At 39.2% G+C, this 23,668-nt stretch overlaps 1 protein-coding gene and 1 long non-coding RNA gene across 14 annotated transcripts in view; one reads left to right on the top strand and one right to left on the bottom strand.

The window, feature by feature from the left end:
• The window catches only part of TPRG1 (tumor protein p63 regulated 1), a 136,587-nt gene that overhangs the window by 17,007 nt on the left and 95,912 nt on the right, over positions 1-23,668 (bottom strand). The window lies entirely within an intron of this gene.
• Positions 1-23,668, top strand: part of LOC140622189 (uncharacterized) — a 55,578-nt gene that overhangs the window by 11,534 nt on the left and 20,376 nt on the right. For all 11 annotated transcript variants that reach the window (XR_012021928.1, XR_012021931.1, XR_012021929.1 and 8 more), the window contains exon 2: positions 16,468-16,610. This is a non-coding gene — a long non-coding RNA (uncharacterized lncRNA). The remainder of the gene's footprint in view (positions 1-16,467; positions 16,611-23,668) is intronic.

Here is a 23,668-nt window from a genome sequence, read left to right as displayed (position 1 = left end):
GATGAGAAAACTGACACAGAAGGATTAAGGCTTTCCTGAAGCATCACCACACACAGAAATGGGCTGGTGAGAGCTCTGGTCTCCCAAGACTTCACTTAGGGGTCGTTTCACCATTCTGAGCTATCATTACAAAATACATTCCAAGTGAAGGTCCTGCTATTACACAACATAGCCTTCCTTCCAATCAACACAGAGTTAAAAGATTTGCCCTAAGGAGACCGTCATCATCTGTGGGCAAAAAGCCTGCCCAGAGATCCTAGCTAAAGGTCAGAAAGGGAATCTCAGTCTCCAAAGGAACTGTAGATTTTTATATATATTTAATATTATCAATTATGAGATTACAGTTAAATAAGGTAGCCCTGGGAGTGAAGAGGGAAATTACAAAAAAGTTACATTGTCAGGGTAAGAAGAATGGATCTTTTTCACTGAGCTATTATGGTCAAGATAATCAAAGTAGGGGTACATTCCTAGGTAACAAATGCCAAAACCAAAATATTACTTAAATGTTATTTAACGGCTACAGCATTTTTTAAAACTTCTTTGGTAGAAATAAATGAAGTTAACAGGAAATATGATAAAGAATAAAACCAGGCTTAATTAGATCACCAACTCAAGAACCACTAGAGGAACAGAATAACAAAGAATAGGAGAAATACCATGATCCCTACTTAGACAAAACCAGAGAAGCAAATTTCTAGAACAGAGAAGGTTCTGGAATCTTCTACATTTTTATTCACCTTCTGATCCCTCTTCCTCCACCTGATTCTGAGTGTCAGAATACTTATATGTTTAGCTTCTGCTTTATCAGTGTTTTAATGTATATAATTTCCAGCTTAAAATTAAATCCATTAGAGAGATGTCCAGTCAGCTTTAAACATCCCTACAGTTCTTTTTTCTTTACTGAGTCAGCATAGTTCTATAAAACTTTTCTAATAGGTTAAAAATAATCTTTTAAATCGCCTCAGAGGCAATTCCCTGAAACAGCCGTAAGTTGTCTATCTTTGATTCCATGATTTAATTAGCATATTCTCTAGAATATGCTGGAGAAAGTAGAGAAATGAATTGCAGGTAGAGAAATGAGTAAGACTCAATCTCTGAACTCTGGAATCTCAGGGTCTGATGATCTCTGGGCCTATCTTACTATCATCTCTTTCCCATACCTCAAACAGGTACAAATAGAAACCCATACATCTCATTATAGAAGTAGAAGTTCATCTATTATAATTTTTTTTGTTCCCATTTTCATCCTGAGGAAGTCAGCTGGATGTGGCCTCCATTCTGACAGTAGTAGAAGCAAGAAGGTCAATGTACCCTTCATTTCTGATAAATTTTGTAACCTCCCAGAAAGATCTAGAAGTAGAGGAAAGTCTTCATAAGGATTCATAAGAATTTGGTGGAAAAAGAGACTTTATAACAGTTGGAGACTTTTAGGATCACTGACACGGTCTGAGTTGGAAGGCCCTTTAAGAGATGTGTTTCCAATTCTTTGATTTTATAGATATATAAACTGAGGAACAGAATTTTCAAAGATCAGAGTTCCTCCTTTAGTCTTGCTAATTACACGTTCTACTCAGTGACTCAGACTCAGAATTCTACTCAAATACAGTTGTTGCCAGGGTGGAAACCTAAGCAATTACTACTTTAAACTATCATAGCAGCCGAATAGATTTGCCTTCTACACCACAAAAAGCAAAGGCATGTTGAAGAGATGAGGTTTATACAGAAGAAACTATCATTCAAGTGCCAAAGGACCAATCATGAAAAATAAATGAACCACACAAAAAAGGAACTCCAAGTTGAATGGAGAGAAAACTTACTTTGATAACTAGTTTTGTAAGACAATAAATTATTTTCGATGGGAAAGACTCCTCTCCTTGAAGTCATTTTTAGCTGAACCAGAAAAATATGCCAGACAGTCACTAGTCTGGGTTAATGTACTCATTCCACACATTCTACAACCTTCAAAGCATTGCATCCCTTGGCATAGTACAATATAGCCATAGTACAGCATAGCTATTCCTTCTCTTGACTTCCCACTCTCCTTCCATGCTGGCCTTCACAGATGCTGAGCTAAGGCTTTAAAACACCTGATAGAAGACATGAATGAGGAGGCAAGTCCCCAGGAGAAATGGCAGCTTCCATTATTGCCTTCATCAGCTGCCCCTCCTTTCTACTCATCTCAAATCTCAAAGCTCCACCACAGAATTAAAAACATAGCTCGAGGCACCAAACTGAGATTTATGAGGAAGCACAGACATTAACTCTTGCTCTAAACGCAGGGCGTGTGCTTGTAAGTATGGGTGAGCAAACAGAGGGAGGCTGCGGGGGAGGAGGGCGGGCTGCCCAGGGGAGAGAGCTGTTCAGAACAACACAATATATTTTCTTAATGTCTCCTTTTTCCCTACCTTACAGCCTGTATTGTTGAAAGGTTGGCCTTCTAGAACCATGAAATGTTAGTCCCTTGCTTATTTAATCTAGACAAAAGGTGGGGGACTGAGTTGGCACCCTGGAGGGTATTCAATGCTCCCTTTTGCTCATTGAATGACCTCAGACGAAATATTTTCCATGACAAGAACCCAAAGACGCTGGCACAGTGTCAGACAATAAGATTTGCAGAATGTGTTTACATTCTCTCTGTGTCCCCAGGCTGTTCTAACCCATCAGCAGGTGGTGCCTTTATCTGCTCTCTTTGCTCACCTGGCTCCCTCCCAGAAGTTTCCAGGGCCTTGGGCTTGGTAAGATTAACCATTTACAGGTATGGGTAACCAAGAAATTCTGTGGGTTATTTTACTTGAGGGAGAGGTAAGTGAGAAAGTAAAACAGACCAGCAGTGTCCCTAAAGAGAATTCAAGGGCAGTGTGATGCCATGGTAAAAAACTTGCACGACAGGTAGGAGGCCTAGGTTCAAAGACTAAATCTGCGACTAACTTGCTGTGTAAATTTGAACCATTTCTTCTCTCTGTGTTCCAGGGGACCATTAACAAAACCAGTAGTTGAACTAGATCATCTCTAATCTCCTTTTCTGCCCTAATAAGTTAATATCTATTATGGAAAAAAAAAAAAACCCACAGAATAATATGCATTATAATGCTTAGACAAAAAGTCAAAGGATAAATTAGTGACTGAGAAATTCTCATAGGGCTGCTGAGACCTTAACTGTTTTCTCCTAGAAGAATAAAGGATCTTAAACTACAGAATAAAAGACCTAGGATTAAACCAAAAGCAGAACCCAGAGAAAGGAGGATGAAAGCTACAAAAAAGGGCTCTGGAATCTCCCAGGATGAAAATCCTTAAAAGAAATGTTTATTTGCTTGGAAAACTTAAATGTGCTTTCCCTAGAGGTGGCCTTGTTCAGAGCTGAGGTGAAGAAGACTAAGGTCCAAACCAAACATCCAGCATAGGATTTTGTGACTCACAGTGTTAGACTGTGTGTGTATGTGTGTGTGTGTGTGTGTGTGTGTGTGTGCATATGCACACATGCATATGTATGCAGGCATGCAGCAAATACTTAGGCTAAACTTACAGTGTGCCAGGTACATAGCAATCACTTAATAAATCCATGTTTAATAAAGACCAGAGAACAAAGGAATAAATTCACAGATGAGTTAGGATGCCTGTGAGTGTGAATGCCATATCATTTCATTCTGAGAATGTTATATGTTATGGTAGTAAGTGCCCTGAACTAGCAGTCAATAAAACCTAGGTCTAAACCTATCACTGATGCTAACTTTCTTTGTGGCTTAGAGCTGGGTATAGCACCCCTGAGCCTCCATTTCCATTTGCTATGGTCTGAATGTTTGTGTCCCACCATAATTTATATGTTGAGATCCTAATGATCAAGATGATGAAATAAGGAGGTGATGACTTTGGGAGGTGATTAGGTCACAAAGACAGAGTCTTCATGAATAGAATTAATGCCTTTATAAAGGAGACCCCAGAGAGCTTCCTCATCCCTTCCATTATATGAGGACACAGGGAAAAGGCAACACAATACAAACCGGAAAGTAGACCCTCACTAGAGACCAAACCTGCTAGCACCTTGACCATGGACTTCCCAGCCTCCAAAAGTATGATGAATAAACTGCTGTTCATAAGCTACTCAGTCTCTGGTATTTTGTTAAAGAAGCCCCAAAGACCAAGACATTCTTCTTATAAAATAGTAGAGACATTGAATCAGATATTCTATAGAGGGTGTACAAATTGAACATTTCTGACTCATCAGAGACAAGCATAACCTACATTTGAGTTTCACTTAAATAACATACAGATATATTTTATTTTCCAGAACCGGTATGAATGGGTTATCAGGAAATAAATCGTTCTAAAACTTACATCCTTATTTTCTCAAAAAAATTATATTAAAAATAATGAATTCCTTTCTTGCTTAATAATAGTTACCGCAAACCAAATTTTAAGACTTAAAAGGGATTTATTATTAACCATTTGTGTCCTATGTCCTTGATCCCTTAATTTCACTAAAATGGGGACTTGAAATCTAAAAATTTACCTAGGTTCATACTCAATCCCCTCCTAATATTTTCCTATACTTCAATGTATCCCTTTATAAAAGCCAACTGTTGTACATGAAGAGTAAGGCTATTTACCCAAACTGTAAGGGATTCTTGACTGCCACATTTTTCATTCTTATATGGGCCATCTCTTCTCTCATCATCTGCCGTTTCTTGCCGCATCAACGTTCCTGACTCCAGCAGCTCTTTTTCTAATTTGCTTTTTCTGAACTTCTACTGACAGGGAATCTTGGAATGCATTACTTTTGTAGTAATGGCAAATAATTAAACAAAACAACACTCTTTCCAATGCCCTCTCCTATAAGGGAAATTTATAACAAAACCTTTGGTTTCACAGATGACATTTAAATGGAGAGCTAATCCAATAACGTTGATAGTGAATAACTTTAAGATGGGCATCTAAATGGCTCATGTTTTAGAAAGTCCATTTGGAGTTCTGTGCCTGTTAGAAAAAAAAAAAATCTGATCCCAGAATTAATAATGACAACCACCTTTCCACCAATGGGGATGACATGAAATTTTGTCATCCTTAAGGTCATATTCTGGTAGACTGGCACTGTCATATTCTGCATAAGGAGTCTTACTGGCCCCTCCTTCAAACTATTTAGAGTATAATTCTCAAAATACTTAAAAATCAATCTGAGTCACAACATTATCAGCAAATCTCTGCTAGTATCCTCTGTACAGTCCAGAGAAAATGCTCTAGATGAAATTGTAATGAGGGTTCAGAGGCAGGAACAGTCCCTTACAGCTGAAGGTATCAAAGAAGGCTTCATTCATTTCATACATGTTTAGGACAAAGGGGACATTTTGTGGCATTTCTGGCAGAGTCAGCCTGCTTCTAGCAGTGCTCAGAGCAGTCTAGAGCAGGTGGGTGTCTACAGTGATGTTTTGAAAAGAATGGCAGTGAGAGCCTATCTGGTCCAGGTCTTATTCTTCTTGTGAACAGCAAAGCAAATCAGGGAGTAGGCAAGTCTCAAGGACAACAGTAAATCTGTTTCCTTTCCAATAAAAGGATTGAAGCCAACACACTAGAGTATTAATATTATTGATACAATAGGATCATTTGTCGTTCTTTTAAAATTTCCTACTTTCTGTAATGAGCATGTATTGTTTTTACACAGAAGTGAACAACTGCATATTTAAGATGTTGTCATCCAGCACAACCACAGCCACAACTAATCTGTACCAGCAGTGGGCTAAGACCCCTACATCTGTTACCTCTAGTCCATACCACAAAGTCACACGTTTGGTTTATAATCTCTGTTTCACAGAGAGGTCCAAAGCCATCAACCAGTAAGTGGTAGAACTAAGATTTGAATGTGGATCTCTCTGGTTCCACAGACCCCCACAACTCCATGGAACCTTGTAGAGGTACAGGACAGAGATGAAAACAAACATTTATGCCAACCAGCTCTGTGTTCCCCTCGCGAACCTCGGCAAAGATGGGCACTGCAGAGCTCACATTTTCATTTGTAGCTTTTCTTCAACTAAACAAATCCACCTTCTTTGACCTTTCTCCACAGTGCTGATTCAACAGTTCACAAACCTTAAGGGAGCTTCCAGGCACCTTTAAAATTCAGAAAACAATTCCCCAGCCTGACAGTCAAGGCTTTTTGCCTTTTTTTTTTTTTTCCAGCATTCATTTCCCAAACTCAAAGCCACAACTCCTCAACCATCCCGCCAAACAATGCAACTTGCTGAGCCTGTCTTACAGCATTTGTGATCATTTCACTAACATGAAATTATTGTGTATATTTGACTTATATCATCAAAAGAACTGTGAGCTGTCCAAGAATAGGGTCCATGCCTAAATCATATAGGTTCCCCCCACAAGATCTACTTACACTAAATCATTGTTTTTTTAAATAAGTAGACCAAATCCTTACAAGAAAGAAAGAAAGAAAGAAAGAAAGAAAGAAAGAAAGAAAGAAAGAAAGAACGAACAAAGATACTCACTCCCTCAGACCAATGGGCCAGGCTGCTGCTTTTGTTTTTCATTAATCTACATTTCTGAATTGCGTTGTTTAAAACTGAGCTCTTCAATTGTTCTCTGTTTATTTAAGGGGGTTACACCTAAAATGACAAATTTAGAGAAATACCCAGGACCGAAGGGGCTGTACCTTTGCCCGTAGGTCATCTATGACCTTGCCCTAAAAGCACTAGGCTGCAGAATCTGGCATGCCAGGTCTACACTGAATCCCTTCCATGCCAAAATGTTTCTGTGTGGACAGAGGAGAGTGCAACTCTTGCAAAGCTATCCAGGAAAATGCCACACAATAAAGGAAACGATTCTGAGGTATCTCCCCCTGTCACAAATGGGGATATTTGGCAAATCACATTAGCCTCAGGTTTGTATAAAGTTTGGTCTCCTCTCTGAAGAGGAAGTTGCTTTTGAGCACCCCAAATAGCCAGTTTCAACAGGCACAGGGTAGCTAAGTTAAAAAAAGAAAAGCATCTGAGAAAAACAGATTTTTTTTTAAATCTCCTTGGTTTCTACTTCCTTTCAAGATGGAGAGTAGATTGTCTGGAATACACATACAGACAATGAGAGAGACCAGTTACCACAAACTTGTGGTCCAGACCCTCTCCAGCCCTTTGGGAAGTAGCCAGGGTGGTGGGCCCCCCAGGAAGGCAATGATGCACATGGGCTCTGGATGACAGAAGAAACTCAGCTTTGCCTCCCACAACTTCCCCCTTGAATTCTGTTCCTAAAGCTGCAAACATTTTGCTTTCTATACTTTGGAGGAATTTGAAATAGGACAAATTTCAAGAGATTACATGTGATATACTTATTAATTTTCCCTTTTATGCTTAAGAAAACATTTTGTGGGGAAGCTTATTTATGGTATTCCATAAGGTATGTTATGTGGGCCCATAAAACCATGGCCATCTCTAACTTCCACACACTGACATCGTCCACCAGCAATATCATGTTCTCTCTTGGTCATGGTCAACATGAGCTATTCAAACTGTTCAGCAAGAACTGTGTGCTCAGTGCCACTGCCCCCCATCCCTGCCCAGAGTGATTACACTCTATCATGAGTAAAATTTGGTCACCAAAAACACCCATATTATTTATGAGGTACTTTGATATAATAAAGAAATCAGAGATTTTAGGGAGAGGATGCAGACTTGGGTTTGAATCTAGTGCCTTCATTTACTATGTGGCCTTGGAAAAGGCACTTTAACCTTCATAGTCTGTTTCCTCTTTTGCAAATGAAGAGACAGATACCTACTGAGCAGAACTGTTCTCAGGCTGGATGTAGTGTGCCTGGCACCTCTCATCGGAGGTTTCAAGCACTCCTTTAGCAGAGCTCTGAAAAGTCAATAAGAAGATACGACATTTCTCTTGAATTCTTTTGTACTCTTGCTAGTTTCTTTTGCATCTGCCAAAAACTGTCAAATCATAAATTTGGGGGAGGGGAAGGAGAGAGGGACAAAGAAAGAAAATGGGGTGAAATAACAAGTTATGTGCAAAGTTAAGAAATCTAGATGTTTCATATAATGGAACTGATTTACCTACATTCCACAGTGTATATTTGTTTTGGGGTATATGAGCTAGTGGGTTTGCATGTGTTTGTGTGTTTGGTTGTTGTTTTGTGTTTTTTTTTTTAATCTGCATGTTGCAATTGTATTGCTTTGCATACATATAAGCTTGGGGATTTATGATTTTGTTTTCACTTAAGATTTACTTCTACCACAGAGCTTTATTTCTCCACCCAGGCCCATAGCAATAATATATGTAAAGACCTAGGGTCCTCTCCCTTATTCTTTAGTCCTTCTATCCACTCCCTCAGTGTGACAGTACTGCATACATGAGTGAAACCATCAGCCCATATCTCCAAGTTCTACCCACAGATCCCCTCCCCCACCCAAATGATCACCCCTTGATCACCCCTCAGGCTTAAGTATATGTTCATTGGTAGCATGGTATGCTGTAGGAAGGACAGGCCCTGAAAGCAAATGCAGGACCATTTAGGCAGGGAATTCTAAGGTCTCAGGTACCCAGAGCATGGTCTAGATCAATGCTTGACAAACTTTAATGTGTGTTTGAATCACTTGGGGACTCTGTTGAAACAGATTCTGATTCAGCTGGTGGAATGGGTCCTGAGTTTCTAGGCTCTGTACTTCTAACAAGCTCCCAGATGATCCTGATGTCACTGGTCCCTGTAATAAGTAGCTCAATGGGGAGGGGCACAGGCTGTGGGTTAGGCATATCCCCATGGCCCTGAGGGTTCCTTGGTCTATGAGAATGGCCACAGCTAGATAAGGATCAAAGGAAGGCTGTCCACCTTGTGGGACTAGGGCAGGAGTCATGATTGACCAAGGGAAGGTCCAATGGTTTGTATCTGATTGCGAGGCAAGAATCTAAGAGAAGAGGGTTCTATCCATGATCTGTGGTTAAAGGCAAATTCCAAAGCCTGCAATTAAGATAGTTTTCCTATCATATAATGGAATTATCAAGCAGAAGTCCTCAAAAAATCATTTTTCATCAAGAGACTAGTATTAGGTTTGCTTAAAGATTATTCAAAAGTTCAATGATACAAGTTTTTTTATCATACAATCTCTCTATAGATAGGCATAGGTATAGCTATAGATATAGGTATGACTATAGATATGATACAGCTATCATAGTTAGATATAGTTATAGATATGATATAGATACAATATGAGTATAGATATAGATAAATATGTTCCAGTTTTCCAATGTCCTAATGAAGGTATGTAGCCAAGAAGGGAAAACAATACCCAATAGCGACCCAATCACTGTGGAATATATCATGACAACTCCCTCCTTCCTTTTTGAGGCTGTACATCAGTGAATTTAGCCAACAATAACATTAACTGTGCGAGTGACTTACCACACTGCTGATTCAACCTAGAGTTCACCATCAAATACAGTTTCTAAGTCTTTTTTACACCTGCTCCTGCTAAAATACATTGTGAAGAGTTGATTTTTCAAATTGCCTTTCGAGAAAGTAGACATGGAAAATACAGCTCATAGTTAAATTCCACCTTTGGCACCTGATCTTTCATATGGAAGCTTTTGATCAGAGACTCTAAGGCAGAACAAACAAACCCTCCTGATGACTTATTTAGGCTACATGCTCAAGGCAAAGACAAAAGGAATTTAATGTGTTATATCTGGTAGGGCAGGCATTAAATTACCAGCTCATTATAAAATGTATCTCTGTCTTAGAATTAGTTTCTGAATTAAGGAAAGCAGAGCTCAAACAGATAATGGACAGATGGAAGGAAGGCTAGGCTGATAGATCTATAGATAGATCGACCAACCTCCTCTCTTGGCCACAGCTTTAAAAATGGCTTAAGTGTTTAAAAAAAAGAAGAAAAAAATCATTTAAAAATGAAACCAAATAAATCATCTTTCCACAATATAATCAAGGGGTTGTAGGACATTTCAGTATCTGGCAAAATTAATTCTTTTTGCATTATAAGCATTATCTAAGAGGTTGTTAGAGCCACAAAGACAGAAATCTGAGCATCGTCTTTAATTAGTCTTGCATCATGCCTACTACAGAAGTGTGCAGTCTTGGGAACTTCCAATCATTGAAATTAAAATTCACACATATAAACAATCCCCTAAAGATACTTTGAGTACAACTACAGCCTTCTTCGACCATATCCCCACATATTTCTGCAAAGAGCTGAGAAAAAAATGAGCCTCAGAATATCAAAGTAGCATCTTCATAATAATTTAAAGGTCAAAGAGATTAAGACCTTTTTTTTTTTTGCAATTTGAGTGATGCCCAATAGAGTATGTTACCTAAGTATTGAATACAAACAAAAATGAATTATCATTTAAAGCCACCGAAACAATATTTTTTATTACTTTTAAAGATTTTATTTATTTATTCATGAGAGACACACAGAGAGAGGCAGAGACACAGGCAGAAGGAGAAGCAGGCTCTCTGTAGGGAGCCTGAGTGGAACTCGATCCCAGGACCCCAGGATCACAACCTGAGCCAAAGGCAGATGCTCAACCACTGAGCCACCCAGGTGCCTCAAGAATATTATTTTAAAAATATAAAGTATTAAAATTTATCTTAGCAACAACATCCATTCAATAAATGTGTGCTCTGTGGAACTAAGCTCAAAATATTGCCCCAGGCAGTATTCATCTGAGATAAACAAGAAAATTCATCTTCATGCAGGTTGCTCACAGTCTGCTAGGAAAGACACAAGTGTCCTAAGAAAGATAAAAGGAGAGAACCATGAAAAGAGAAGCTATCATTACACACAGGAAGATACCTGTGACTTGAGGGTCAGTGAATCCTGAAAGAAGTGGCAATTAGAACATGGAAATATAATAAGTGAGTATTCAAAGATGAGGAGGAAGGATATTGCAAATAGAAGGACATAACACAAAGGCATGAATGTGGAGAAATATTGGAGTTTTTCTACTTCTCACCCTAGGCCAAGTAAATTCTGAGTATTGTCCTTGAGCTTTATACCTTTAACCAGCTCCTTCCTGCTCTAGAATGAGGGAAAAATTCTCTCCCCTCATCGCCACCCCTGTGTGTATGTGTGTATGTGTGTTGAGTGATTGGGGATGTCACAGAACAGGGGAGTGTTCATGTTCCACATGGAAGCACATAGTTTGCATGTAGCAGATCCTCTCTGGTAAGTCATTACCTGGTATATTAAGAAACCTAGCTGCTATTTATTAATCAGACCCTTTAGGGATCCCTAGGTGGCTCAGTGGGTTAAGCATCTGCCTTTAGCTCAGGCCATGGAATCAAGCCCTGTGTCAGGCTCCCTGCTCAGCAGGGAGTCTGCTTCTCCCTCTCCCTCTGCTCCATCTAGCCCACCCTATTCCTGCTCTCTCTCTCTCTCAAATAAATAAATAAAAATCTTTTTAAAAAAATCAGGTGCTTTACAGTCCTCATCTATGCATCTTCAGCAATCTTATGGCAGATATTATTTTCTATACTTACAAAGAAATTGAAACTCAGACTATTCAAAAAGCCTACTTAAAAGTAGTGAAGTCTCTTTGGTTTCATTTGACCTTCCCTCCTGTGATACATAGGCCACTCTCCATCTCACCAAAGAGGATGCAGGCGGGCTGGTAGTGTGTTGTTCTCATCCAAACTGCTTACAAAAATCTTACTGGATACAGTGTTTCAAACATGCTAGTTTACCATTTCACTACTGCCTTTTCTTATTCTCTTATACCTAAAAATCAAAGTGGGCCCAAACACAAATTTTATTGTATTATACGGTGGTAGTATGTTACCAACCTGGTTAGTACATAATTAAGAATAGACTCCAAGAAAAAGCTTGTTTTTGTCGTTTCATTTTTGTTTTTGGTTTGTTTGTTAACTTTTTCTTTTTCTTCCCACCTGTAGGATCTTACATATCACTGTAGAGGTAACAGTATCTAAATACTAGATCCCAAATCTTTACTTTTTATCAATCTCCCTAAAATTAAACCTCAGTCTTCAAAGTCACCAGTCAGTCCTCCATGGACAGAACCAACTGATGGGAAAGGTAAACTGAAAAGGAGACATTCACATTGTTTTATATACCCAGCTATCTCTTATTTTTAAAACTTCATATATAGTATTCCCAGAAGAAATCATAAAGCGCGTCCAGAAGCTTTTGAATGCACCAGTACCAGACTTAAACTTAGTATGCATAAGAGAAGAAGTCAAGGGGTTGACAAATAGATTGGAGTCAGATAACAGAAGATGATGAAAACTCAACCAAGGAGTTTCTCCTATAAGACATTAACCTCTGAACACCTGAGGGCTAAGGAAAGCTTTCAATAAGGGGAGAGATAGGGACTTGACCATGACTTTGATTTATAGATTAAATGGTCAGAACTTGAGGGGAAGGATGAATTTGGAGGTTGTAAAGACAGGGAGACCAGTTAGGAGGCCAAGTGTGGAGAAATCCCAAACCAGAGCAGGGTGGTGCCAAGAAGAATAAAAAGGAGACTGAGGGAGACATCAGGGCTAAAGGTAACAGAACCTTGAGTTCCAGTTAGAAATATCTCTGAAAAAATTGTTCATTGTATGCGTCTTGAAATGATCCAACGGTCCTGAAGTTTCTGTCCCTAGTAAGGGAGAAGCCAGTGGTGCCCTTGACTAGAGCAGTCCCAGTGGGTCTGGTGGGGAGAGAGTTCTATTCCTGGGCCTACTGAGTTTGAGAAGTCTGTGGTGCAGCAAAGTCATTCTTGATGTTTCCTTGCTCCCTTTCCTGACACATCTTTCCCCACCTTCTGGGCCAAACCCTTTCCAGGAGTGGAAGAACTCTTTAATTATCCACACCCCGGATCAAGAGACCTTCAGTGTTAAGTGCAGTGGGAGAGAAAAGAGTGGCTGGACCTGGTAGGCATGTTGCCACCTGTGCCCCACCCAGTTAGGGAAGGTGGAGGTACAAGGTGAGATCCTCCCAGCCAAACAGACCAGGCCTCCAACTCTGGAGACTGGGAGCTAAGGATGCTGCCAGAGGAGCCCCCCAATCACCTCGTTTATAACCTGGGGAATAACAAAACAGATATGGGTGGTATGAAATCTCTCCTCACAATCTGGCTTCAAGTCGCCAACTTTAAAGAACAGAAATTCCTAATGAATGACATAAACCAATTAGAGAGCTGCCTAAACCAAGCCCAAGCTCTGAAATAGAGGCTGCAGGTTCTTATTAGGCGAAGTGATCTGAACGAGGGCCAACCCAAGCAGACATTGGACCCTGGGATGCCTGAAATCCGGGCCGTGGCTGATACTCCACACTGCAGAGGCTGCGCTCATCCATCTCCTCGCATTTAAGGATGTCTTTACAAACAGTGCTTCCCAACCTCCCTTACATGATCCTCTGGCCAGGCTTCCTTGCTCATTGTCATGTGGCATTTAATCACAACATTTTGCAAGAGCCTATCACCAAACAGTGTGTGGGAAAGAGTTAAGACTTGGGATAACTTGTCACCCTCAGTTTTCACTTGGTTGTTTTGGCAAATGAATATATTTAATTCTACACAGAATTTAGTTACCACTTAATTTTTTTTCTAGCCTGAAACAATTTTTTTTAAAGATTTTATTTATCCATGAGAGACACAGGGTGAGAGGCAGAGACATAGGCAAAGGGCAGGGAGCTTGATGCAGGACTCGATCCCAGGGCCCCAGGATCATACCCTGAGCTGAAAGCAGACTCTCAACCACTGAGCTACTCAGGCGTCCCTAGCCTGAAACTATTAGAAGTTCGAAGAAGAGAAAAAGAGGTACAGATGATAGTAGACATATATTAGTTGATCAATCATATGCCAGGATCCTTACATTATACTATTTTTTAATCCCTCCACAACCCTGTGAGTTGTGTATTATTATTATTAATCTTATTTCATACAAAGGAAATTAAGAAACAGGGAGGTGAAGGAGGTTTTCCAAGGTTACCCAGGTAGCAAGTTGGGGAGACATATATCAGTCCCAAAGTGTGGCACTGTTGCCAACCTAATATAATTGCTATTTTTTACATAAAATTTAGTGGGGAGGAAGAAACAGGTAGCAAGTAAGGATAAGCAAAAAAAAAAAAAAAAAAAAAAAAAGGAAAATTACATCTAATCCCACCACCCAGAGATAATCACTCTTAATATTCTGTTGTAAATCCTGCAATTGCAAAAGTTTTAACTCCCTTTTTGGAGCTCCTACACTGATGCTGCAGAAAGCTTTTGAACAAATTACATCTTCTTGTCATATTCAGGATCATCAAGAAAAAACAGGAAAGATATTTTCATGTTTTTAAAAAAGTGAATGTGAGAAGTAGTGATCAAATCTTACTATGTGCTGAATGCTTTCTTGGTTTTTGGAGAATTAGAAGGTATCTCCATTCTATTAGTACCTGTCCTCCAGAAGCTTCCCTAAAGTGGTAAACATGGATAAGCAGAGGCATAGCCAGAGCTGTGGGAGGTCTCTGACATTGCAGCAAGAGGGGTCCAGGGTATTTACCATAAATCTATTTCGTGACCATGGACAAAAACCCATGCCCCCAGCTTCAGTCTGTCCAACTCCCAAGTTTTGTTTTCAGGAGATAATGAGATAAATATTTATGAAAGCACTTGGAAACAAACAAAGCACTATGCAAATGAAAGATAATTGCCCAAATCTCTAATAATTAAGGACCCAACTTCTGAAATAAAGATTTTGCCAAGAAGTAAAGGGAATCATGATGCTATCCCTTTAAAACCCTAAATCATAAAATAGCCATAAAATAGCCACCAAACCATAATCAAAATGCTACCATAATAAATATTGTCCATCTTCATAGATGATAATTGATGATGATGTTGATGATGATGATGATGGCTAATACTTCTTCCCTTTGGCATCCTATTTTCAACACCGTGGAAGAGATTTGTATTGCTTTCTCATTTTAATCCTCACATTAACCCAATGTGGAGACATATTATTATCTCCATTTCACAGATAAGGAAACTCCATTGAAATTTACAAAGTGTTTTTACATATAAATTTTTGCCTCATTTGATTCATATATCCCCAATATTTTTTCTATTTTGTTGGATGATAGAATTATAACAGAAAGTCAAATTACCAAGTTCACAAAATTTGCAGAGGTCAGATTTGGTCTAGAACTTGGTCAACCTAGAGTTTTTTCAACTAAACTGCTGTTGTCTCTGTATTCAGTCAAACAATTACAGAAAGCTTCTCCTCCCAGTTAACTTCTCAAATAACCTAAGGTCTGTACCTATGATCCCTATTTTGCGAGTGAGTTTCCCTGACTTATATATAGGTCTAGCCTATGTAACTCAAATGATATCTTCAGAGGTGCTCCAGCATGGCCTCACCCCAAACCCCCTCCTGATCTGCAATGTTTTACAATCAAACACAGCCAAGCCTCTCAGCCCTGGAACCATTCAGAGACTTTTCCTTCGCAAAATCTTATTCCTCCTGAATTTCTGATATCATTGATGACAAACAAGCTCTGTTTCATTTATCCCTAACAGGGCTTAAGACAGCTGTGTAGAGTACTCCATGGAAGAGAATTTGAAGTCATCTTTAACACTTCTCTTTACTTCATCAGCTCAATCAATTCATCACTAAGTCTTGGGCTTTAAGATATAGATGAATTTAGAGCAAAAGAAAGTAAATACAGCATACATGAAAGGGGCAGTGATTAGATGGTTTAGAGCAGTTCAGGAGGAAGAAACCATGTGAGAACATTCATTGGCAGTAGAATGATGGTACAAGTATGGCAAACAGTGATATGTCTGATTTGATGAGATTTTGGATTATATGAAGAGAACCTAAGAATGGACAGGTTAGAAAAACAGGGTGGGATCATATTGCAAAGGTCCTGTAAGCCAGAGTATGAAGCTGTATGTTCCTGCTTCTCATACTTTGCCAGTGGAATATCCCTAAGACTGTCGGGGTAAGGCCACTTGCTTTAAACACTACATTTATTTGGAATATCTTGTTTTATCCTTAAAATTATGTAATTATGTTTCCTACTATATTTCATTTACATGGATTGATTTTTAATAAAAAAATAATATTTAAAAAAATAATAATAATATTTAAAAATCCAAACAATTTAACATGGGTCAAAATTGAGACTTCAGGTAGATAGGGCAGGTTTATCCTGTGGCTTCTCAGAGACCTTAGCACAACTCTGTTACTTGAGATTTTCTGTGATCTAGTTTGTGAAGCCTAAGGAGATAAGGGGGCATCTCTAGTGGAATTCTGAGGAGAGAGATGAATTGATCACAGTGAGATTTTAAGAAGACAATCCTATAGTGTTAAATTGGATGAATTTGAGGACTGGTGGACACTGGAAGCAGGAAGATCTAATAACCTCATAGTACTCAATATTTATTTAGGCCTGTATCAGACACTTAAGATAAGTAGTCTCAACTAATCCTCATAATCCTATGAAGTGCAAACTATCATCATCTCCATTTTAGAGATAAAGAAACCAAAGGGAAGAGAAGATAAGAGACATTCTGAAGAGTTGGTAAGTAGCTGAACCTGAACTTAAGCAAGTCTGGAGAATCCAGGATCCCAAACACTACATTGAAATGCATTGGAAACCACCATAATCATTGAGGTAAGAGATAATAAAGACCCACAGTAACATCATGACAGCAGAAATGGAAGGGGTTAGGTTTGAGAAATGTGGCAAAGATCGACTTGACAGAATTTGACAACCTGGTTATATTTGGGGGAAAATAAGGAGTCAGAGATGACTGATTTGTGAAACCTGGATAATTGGGACGATAATGAGGCCATCCTCATAAATAAAGGCCTACAGAAGAGAAGCAGGTTTGTTGGGGAAGCGTTAGGTAGGGGGAAGATGATGTGTTGAGTTTGAGATGCCTGTGGGGCATACAGGTGGAGACAGCCAAGGGGAAGAAATGCAGGTGTGGAGTGCTTCCCATCACTGGGCCCCCAGACCTGCTAAAGTTTCAATCAGCTATTTTCAGCTTCTTTTCAGTCTTAGATTCACCTTGAACATGGGTGAGTGACACAGGATAGAATTTTCCATAAATGCTTGGAGTTGGAAAAGAAAAAAAACAAAACCTACTCACACACAGACACAAGCACCCATAAATGTAGCCCCCTCATAACAAACTGGATATTTTTGCAAAATCACCTTACACTGCTTATTTTCCAAACTCAGAATATTAGGCACACACACCAGTGGCTGGAGAATAGATGCGGTAACAGTGAAATGATTCCTCCCTTTCCTGCAGCAAGCTGCCCTTACAAAGGTGAATTTACTCCTGCATGATAATGAAGTCTGTTTGGGAGTTTCAAAAGTGCAATTTGGCTCAAAATGATTTCCTCTGCCTAGAGTTATTCCTAAGAGGGCCCCCAATCACACTGAGGTGGGAAGAGAAAATATAGAAAGAAGGGGACACTGGGGAAGAGTCCAAGGTTGGCAGAGGAAAAAAGAGATGGAATACAGACCCGCAGGATCCTTTAAAAGACTGATTTCAGGGGCACCTGGCTGGTTCAGCTGGAAGAGGATGCAACCCTTGATCTTGGGATCGGGAGTTCGAGCCCACACTGGGTGTAGAGATTACTAAAAAAATAAATAAACTTAAAAAAAAAAAAAAAAGCTGATTCTGTGTTTCAGTTAGTAGGGACTAGGATCACAGGACCGATTGGGTTTGGTCTTTCTAAAAATAAGCATATCACCCCAAAAGTAAACAGTGAGTAGTATAGAACTTCTTATAGTTCTTCTTCTATTTGCTATACCAGCCATTCCTTTCCTCCTACAATATTTGCTGACCTCTGGAGCTCATTCCTACTTTGTACTGCAATCTCACTACAGATTCCAGAGAGAACTAAACATAATATATAAACTTTGCTCTCTCAGTTTTTCATAGATAGCAGTATCTGCGGTTATAGATAATATATTATTAATTTCTTTACAAAGTGAAGGAGCTACATCACTAGTCTGAATAAAACATTTTTTAAAAACCAGTTTTATCACTTTTGGCTGAACTTTGGATGTGTTCACTCACACATCCATTCTCTCTCTTCTTTTGCCGTTTTTGTTATAAACTTTCTGTTAAAAATCAAAATGCTAATTTCCATTATTATACTATTAGAAGATAAAGTCCTATCACTAGGGACTCGGTTCTCTTAATCTATTCCCACACTGCCACCTAAGAAGTTTTTTCCTCTAAAAATTTATCATACCTTAAAATGGGGGGACAACACACAAAATGCATTTGAGTTATGCTTTAAGAGTTGACTTTTCATTGAAAATTTTTAATAGTCATTAAATATTTTCATATATCATAGCTATTAAATATTTTAAATAGTCATTATGAAAGCCCAGTGATTTTTCTGGCCAATATTAACTTAGCATCCTCCACCAAAATAAGATTTGTACTGACACATATTATCATGCCCATAGCACTTAGAATAGTAAAGCAACACCAACAGTTCTGAACAGTTCCTCTCTGAAATTATCAGCACCCAGACAAAATTGTTCAGATATTAGAGGCATTTCCCAGAAAAAATCACAATGCCCTTTGACCTGGCAGGAGCTCAGGTATTTCTTGTGTCTTTTCTCAACTTACCTATTCGTTTCCACTTCCCCTCTCCTTTGTGCTCATATCTGAAATGTACTATCACAACATTTGCAGATTACAACTTAAAACAAGCATTTTAATAGCTCTCAGCAAAGTTTATAATCTTGTTCTTTTTAGAGAATTGTAAGCATCCAGTAGTATTTATAGGGAAACTATACACATTACTTCTACTTGAGTTCTAGAAAATATGCAGCCAAATGAAATATTAGCAATAAATTAGTAAATAACTGACCTCTGACACAGAATTCCAAGGTGTGGCATTCAATGACATGTGGATTCACTTAAGGGTTCACTGAGCCCTGACTATGAAGACAGCCTATGTTAAGGGTTTATCAAGAAAGTTAAGGCCCAGCCCAATCAGCAAGTGCTTATAGAGGAGTTATGGAACCATTAAGACATGTAGTTGTACAAAGAATGCTTCTGGAGTCAGAAAATATGGCAATTAATATGGGTTAGAGCTAAGACTTCTTTTGTGAAAAATTAGATTCTCAGACCAAATTAAAATCCATAATGGCATCCACATATAGATGGAGGCTATTTGTTCAGCATGTTCTGAAGGCCATAGAAGCAGCATTAGTCATGGCCCCTCCTCAAATGCACTACATTCAAAGTGGAAAGAGAAAACAAATGAGAACAAGTAGAGTTAAACTATAGGATATGTAGCAGGTTCTTTCGGCGCCATTTGTGATAAATTCTGTTGAACTAGCCAACCAAGAGCCATTTACAACCTTCTTTTCCTTTGTCATCCTCATACAGAAAGCTCAAAAGAGCTAAACTACTTGATTTCTCTACTTAGGGTTGGGACATTGCTGTAGACAGTGAGATATAGGAAGACTATCTCTCTGAAATCAAAAGGCAAAGCCTCACCAGGAAAAACCTCCTAGCCTCATTTTCCTTCCCTTTTCTTCTTATTTGATGTGCAGAAATGATGCCAAGAGGTTTGGCATCATCTTGTAACCATGAGGTGACAGCATGAATACTGTGGTCCTCAAGGGAAGGACGAGTGGGAAGAGGAAAGGAGGCTGAACTCCTGATGGCCTTGGTGAGCCATCACTGGATGTCAGCCCTGAATTTTTTCATAAACAAGTGTTTAAACCACTGTTTGTATTAATAGCTGACTATAATGCATACAACTAAACCACTCAAGCTCCTGGTCTAGAAACCAGGGATATAGCAGTGAACCAAATCAAGTCCCAGGTCTTACGGAGTTCAGCATTTGGTTTATTGACACAAGCAAGAAACAAGCAAATATATAATATGTGGTGGAAATATGTGGTATAGAGAAAAATAAAGCAGGGGAAAGCTAAAGACTGATATGACAGGGAAAATTACTGTTTTCCATAGGGTGGTCAAGGTTCTAGGAAGGTGACATTTAAACTGAGATCTGAAGAAAATGAGGGAGTATTTCATATGATATATGGGGAACAACATTCTAGGCAAAGAGAAAAGCAAATGCAAAGATCCTGAAACTAGAGTATTTATTTGCTTGGCAATTTTTAAAGAAACACCATGGAAGCCAACATATCTTTAGCAGCATGAGCTAGGGGGTAAGACCGTGTCTCTTGAGGTTAGACTGTCCACCTTTGAGAGTCAGACCCCTACTCAAGCAAGACTATGATGGGCTGGAAAACTTTCTCAAAAATGTGTACTACAAATTGATATAAGTGGACTAGAGTACATAGTTAGATGTATGTGGAATGCCAGAGAAGTCTCTATGGAGAAAGTACAAGGAAGGATTGCATAAGGGAAGATCATGGGCTTTGGAGTCAGAAAGACTTGAGTTAGTATCCTACCAGGACCATTAGGACTGTAAGTTCTTGGACAAGAGATCAACCTCTCTCTTTTTTTTTTTTTTTTGAGATCAACCTCTTTGAGTTCCAGGTGAAAAATAGTTAATGAGTGCCTTCAAAGATTGTTGTGAGAAGGGCACCGGGGTGGCTTAGTGGCTGAGCATCTGCCTTCACCTCAGGTTGTGATCTCAGGGTTCTGGGATTGAGTCACATATCAGGCTCCCCACGGGAAGTCCTCTACTCCCTCTGCCTATGTCTCCACCTCTCTTTCTGTGTCTCTCATGAATAAATAAATAAAACCTTGAAGAAAAAAAAAGATTGTTTGAGAAAGAACTAAGTTATGCACAGTGAGTGGGTTATTTATATGCAGAAAGGCACTGTGAGAAAAGAGTTCTTACGATCAAAGAACTTTGGGAAAAAAACACTTTTTTTGGACATTTACAATGCACGTTAGTCTACCAGCATTCCAGAAGGGCATTCGTAGAAGTCCTATTTGACCTCATGTGGTCTGATATTTCTTCATTTACTTGGAGCACTGAACACCTTTTGAAGCATGTGATTCCATGGAGCACTTTGGACCCGATGTCTTCAAAGGGCCCTGTTCTCTCTGATAGAGAAAGGCCCCAGTACTGTCTCTCGGTGAGCCCTGGAGCACCATGGGCTCAACTTCCAGAGGCCTGGCAGGCCCTGGCAAGAAAGACTCACAGGTCAAGTCCACTGACACTTTCCAAACTGCTTGTAACACTTTCCCTCTCCCAACAATGCAACATCCCATATTTGTAGAAAAATAACCAAGTGCATTCTTAAGAAAAAGTGAGGAATTTGAAAGCTAAAGGAAAAATGGGGCAGGTAACTAACAGGAAGCTTTCTTCTGGAAGTTAATGGAGAAACACTGCTCAAGAGTCAGGGAACCTGAGCAGGACTATATTGGAAGTCTGTCTCTATTACATCTGTGCATCCATTTTTTTTTTTTTATTAAACTTCCTTGATCTGCCCCCATTTCTAATACATTTCTGATCAGAGGAGAAGAAGGAGAAGTCTCCAGTCATCTTGTCTGTTGCCAAACACGAAAACAGCAAAGTAAATTTGAAGTGTTCACCCCTCTATTCAGATCTTTGGTTTATTTAATTCAAGATTCAGTTTTGGGTCCTGGCTCTGCTAATTACTATCTCTGTGATCAGAACAAGTAATTTAGTCTCTGCATGCCTTACTTTTTCTGTTTTAAAAAGAAAAAAACAATTTTTACCCCTCAATGTCATTGTAAACATTAAATGAAACAGTGAGTATAACAATTCCTTGCCAACATCAGTTTTACCAAATATTTGTAGAATGAGACTGGCCATGCTCACCACTCCCCCATCATAAAAATACCCTCTCTTGGCTTCCATGAGCCCACCCAGTCTTATTTTTAAGAACACTGTTAAAATCTCACAGAAAGTGAACCTAACAGCGTTCAGATACACTCTATTAAGACATAGTCATATAAAACAAAGCACTGAGAATTTCTAACAAATCATCTTACAAGAAAACCTTATTTTGTGTATTAATTTCTATTACTGATTTAAAAGAAATGATTATTTGGTTTGTTGAAAGATATATTGGAACAAAGCCTAGGAGTCACAAAAGAGACATTTCCAGTCCTGAACACTGAAAGAAGCTGAATGCCAGTTTAATGAATCTGAAAATCATTACCAGCCCATCCAACTGCTGATGTCTCATTACTTTAAAAAATAGGTACAAACATGATGCACAGATAATTGAGGTTTGATATAAAAATGAAAATGAGTGATCGAGGAACTCCGAAGCCTTTAATAATTAATATATAAACCTTCCGGTAATTTAAATTATGGGCAAGGTAACTCAGACCAAATACATTAATTCACCTTGAGAGAAGTTGACTTAAAGTTTCCTTTTTAGATATGCATGGTTTACTCAGTAATCATAATAAAAGAGAACCACAAAATTCCACATCTACAGCATCACTCCCTCTCGACCAGCCCCAGCATGCCAGGCTGCAGAGCACTTAAACCCACACACCAAGAGTTTAACTTGAGCTTGGCTGGGGGGCTTGGACGAGACTTTCACTATTCAGACACAGAAAATATTAATTATCATCAAATCTGTCATTATCTTCCCATCCCCCCTCCACATCCTCATCTTGCCTATCTGATCCTTTCTCCCTCCAGCCAGCAAAATAAAAAGCAGTGATTTGCCGAGTGGATTGTGGTTTTACTTGAACAGAAAAGGGCCAGCTGTGTGTGCCTACTCGGAATAATCAAAACAAGGAGTTGGGAAAGGTATTCCTTGAGGCGCCCCAAGGCATTTTTATAGAAACCACCCCCCCCACCCCAGAATATTATTCCATTAAATCAGCCACAAAAGAATAGCAGAGAGCAAGAAGAGAGAGGACAGAGCCTGAGCTTGGGAGCTGACAGGGACTAACAGAGAGGACTGCAGGGAAAGAACAAGACAGAGAGGAGGGAGATGAGGGGAGGAATGAGACCAAACAGAATGAGGCACAAAACCACGTGTTGAATGCCCTCTCCCCAAGTTTCTCTGCCTTCCGAACTACATGTTCAGGCAGATAAAGATGTCAGAAGGGTGTGCAGAAGCAGCCCCCAGAGCCGGCCTGGCATGCTGAAAATAACAGGCGAACGCCTACAAGATATGACTTCAGGTGCACCTAGATGACCTGCTGCCCAAAATAACACCACTTCGTGCGCTGGCTGACGCCAAAGATTCCTCACTTCCTGCTTCATTTATTTTGGAAAAGGCACTGATGCCCACTGACATTGCCCTGGGCTAGGAAACTCTTTCAGCCTCCTGCAACCATTTCTAATCTTTTTGTGGATGCCTTTCAAGATCTTTGGATCAAGGTTTGGACCTTGGGTAAGAGGACAAAATATGAAACTCAGAGGTACCTAAGCCAGAAAGAGCCAAACCAGAAAGCTCAAGTCATCGAGGACAAAATTTACCTACACAGTTGGAATTCAAACCTTGTGAACCCCAGGAATTACAATGATGATTTAATTTGTATTTAAAAATGAGGGAAGATAAAAAAAAAAGCTATCATATTTTGATTTTATATTTATAAAATTGTATGTGTCACATAACTAAGATAACAAATAATCCCAATATCACACAAAAACACATGCATACACATGCAAATCTACATTAAGCTCCAGAGTTGTTTTGACTCAAGAGCTAAATGCCATTTTTAAAAATCAGGTTCTGACAATTTTTTTTTTCCTTTGCAATCCTGTGCATTT

Source organism: Canis lupus, chromosome 31 (genome assembly GCF_048164855.1).
Source record: "Canis lupus baileyi chromosome 31, mCanLup2.hap1, whole genome shotgun sequence".
Classification (NCBI taxonomy): domain Eukaryota; kingdom Metazoa; phylum Chordata; class Mammalia; order Carnivora; family Canidae; genus Canis; species Canis lupus.
Note: the sequence above shows the minus strand (reverse complement) of the source record. Positions and strands in the feature narration are given on the sequence as shown.